This window comes from Gadus chalcogrammus, chromosome 8 (assembly GCF_026213295.1).
Source record: "Gadus chalcogrammus isolate NIFS_2021 chromosome 8, NIFS_Gcha_1.0, whole genome shotgun sequence".
Classification (NCBI taxonomy): domain Eukaryota; kingdom Metazoa; phylum Chordata; class Actinopteri; order Gadiformes; family Gadidae; genus Gadus; species Gadus chalcogrammus.
In genome coordinates this window covers 28,240,613-28,243,643 of record NC_079419.1, presented here as the reverse complement: position 1 = coordinate 28,243,643, position 3,031 = coordinate 28,240,613, and the positions used below count along the sequence as shown (strand labels likewise).

The 3,031-nt window shown below is 41.8% G+C and overlaps 1 long non-coding RNA gene across 1 annotated transcript; it reads right to left on the bottom strand.

Annotated features, from left to right (window-relative positions):
• Window positions 1-1,646: 1,646 nt before the first annotated feature.
• LOC130386987 (uncharacterized) lies at window positions 1,647-2,415 on the bottom strand. The gene is made up of 3 exons (XR_008896271.1): window positions 2,138-2,415; window positions 1,833-1,912; window positions 1,647-1,732 (listed from the first exon to the last, which is right to left on the bottom strand). It is a non-coding gene; the product is annotated as an uncharacterized LOC130386987 (long non-coding RNA).
• Window positions 2,416-3,031: the final 616 nt, after the last annotated feature.

Genomic DNA, 3,031 nt, shown 5'->3' with positions numbered 1-3,031 from the left:
CTCTATATCTAAATAATATCATATAATACATAGATATCTATATCATATAACATATTGTGTGCGCCTCCAGACGATATTATGAATCACAAATGACTTTGTCGGGTTCTGCGACGTCTCTGGTTCTTCCACTTTCACATCAACCTGAAGTCGACTGAACCGCGCGCTGCCTGCTGCCGGCTGCCCGCTGCCGGGCGATGGTGCCTCGCGGCAACCGGCGGCATGTCGCAGTTCATGTACTTCAGCGAGTCAAACCAAAGTTCCTTTCCCCCAATTCCTTCTCAACCATGGCTCAGATAACCCCCACGACAGTCTCGTTGTGGAAATACAAGACACGTCAAAGAACCGACAAGAAACACTTGCGTTACAGTGTGTGTATTCACATTGATGTGGACGTTGAAGAACCAGGAACGTCGGAGAACCCAACGCGGTCGTTTGAGATTCATAATATCGGCTCACACAGCTTTTGGCCGTGATAATATATATTATATGATATAGATATCTGTGTAGGCTATATGATAATATTTAGATATAGCCTAGAGCTCCAGGACTCCCGTGTGTTCTAGAATATTTACAGAACACGGCTGTGTGCGCCTCGCCATTGCGATACATCCACTGTAAACAGCGCATGGTACCGTGGCTGCAAGCTGCTCAGGGCCACACCCCCACCCTCCTCCTTGACACGCCCACCGAAACAGCGCATTTGGGGGAAGCTCAATGTGCGACTGGCTCGGAGTGGCTGTAACGTCTTTGAATACTGTGTTAGTTGCCCACTAATACCTATATTAAAGAATACATAAAATAGCATGTCATGGGACCTTTAAAGGAATGTAATGTATACATGTTTTCACACCCTCTCTAAAGACATTATGCATTACGTATACCTAAAACCATTAAGTGCTTATTTACTTCAACGATAATTGCCCCTCGTATGGCTCCTTTCTTATTAATTTAAGTAATTGGTTCTATATAGAACAATTAGGGGCCGGTGTGTAGGAGCCGCATTTAAGTTTTTTATTTTTTGATTGTCCCACTAATTTCTCGTTCTTTCCCAGCTGTGATGAGTGAACACCTGCGACATGATTAAATCCTTGGAACTTGGGGTTATAGGAAAAACCCGACCACGGTTTTTCACCACTACAGGTTCGTTTTAAGCATGCTTTTATAACATAGTCATCTATGCGATCTTCTCACTGTAACTAAAGTAAGGCAGTAGTTTAGAGAGCATATGTGGGGAGCTCTGTTCAGGCAGTGATTGATGTTGATGGCTGCGTCCCAGGGAGGGTTAAGCTTCTCAGACACTTGTAGTATAATATATAGTGGTGCATCTGATATGCAAAACTGCTCATTATAACATAACATAATACAAAAGTGTCATAAATGGATAAGTCTCAGCCCACAACAAAGTTCTTTACGTCTAATATTGTTTGAATTTGTGCTGAAACCGGGGGTTCAGTTAAACTTTAAAATAAAAAGATTTAGCATTCAATTATTCATTTTTAAATACCTTGGACACATAACAGAGATGTATTTCAGATGTAATCGTACAAGTACCTTGAAGTGTTAGGGTCTCTCTAAAAACATTTTTCCCGATGGCAGAAAAGCTTATCTTCCTATCCAGCCCCCGCGTGACGTTGGCAGAGAGGATCATAGGAGGTGTGCTGGGTGCCCACTTGGCCTCCAGGTGATATCGGCTCCTTCGTTCCGTCAGCAGTGTTTTGGAATCAACCGAAGCCTGCAAGGACATATTATTATTTACATACCTTTTGGATATATAGTTTAAAAAAAATAGATCAAATGCATGTCTTCAGGATATAACATATCATGCAACTCACCATGAAATAATAGTGATGAACACCATCTAGTGAGAGCTCCACTTTTGCTTTTCTGGTATTTCTCTCTTGAACAAGTTGCCCTGAAGAAACCAACAGTCATGGCTTATTTAAATTGAACCAAACAAACAGAATCACTAAACAACATACAAACTAATTTTCAAACTGCTTAAAAACTCACTAACTATCTAACTCACCAACTAAATAACACACTAACAAAAAACAACAACTCACTTAATAAACTAAGAATAAAAATTAAACAAGTACAGCATAGTGTAATTTGAAAGGTTTAGGTGATCTGGACTAACCCTTCATGTGGATGGTCTTCAGGGGGTGGGAGACCTTGAGCAGCATGCGTTGGGGCTGGACGACCAGGTCCAGAGACATGTCCCTGGGGATAGAGGACTGGGGCGTGGCAAGCAGCAGGTGGAGTGAGGCCTCCCTGGGGAGCCCCCACCCCCGCTGAGGTCAAGACGGTTGTGGAAGGGGAGGAAATGATGAGTCAAGCGACACATAGAAACTCATCTAATCTAATTTTATTTCATCTAATTTAATCTAATCTGATCTCAAGTAAACTAATACAAGTTATATAATATTATAATATAATCTAAAGGAATGAAATCTAATCCAATTAAATATTTATAAAGTTTGCAGTCAAACTTTCATCATTCAAATGTATTCTTATCTTATCCAATATAATATAGATGAATATGGACAATCTACTGTATTCTATTCTATTCTATCCTAGTCAACCTAAATGTAATAAAGACATAAAAGTTCATTACTTTATCTCAGGCTATGGTTACATTTCCCCAAAAGCTGTTCTCACTGTACCTGAGAGAGAAGGGAGTAGGCCGCTTCCATCAGGTAGTAGTACAGCCCTCTGTCCAGCTTCAGAAGCCTGATGGACATGTGGGTGGGGCCAGGGGGAGGGAGCCACGCCCCTGTTGCAGGTGACGGGTAGGAGACATTGAAACACATCTGCCAGCCCACCATCCTGGACCCTGCAAGCGAGCACACATTAGGGAATCAAACCTCTGGGTTAGTTAAACATTTAACAATGTTTAACTGATTGCATATGAGATGGTCCGCAAAATGTCTTGAACTTTAGTGGTACACCTAAAGTTAAAGGTTGGGAACCACTGGGCTAGGCCAAAACGTTCTGGGATCAAATCCCTATGTACGAAGTCTGTCTGGGGCCA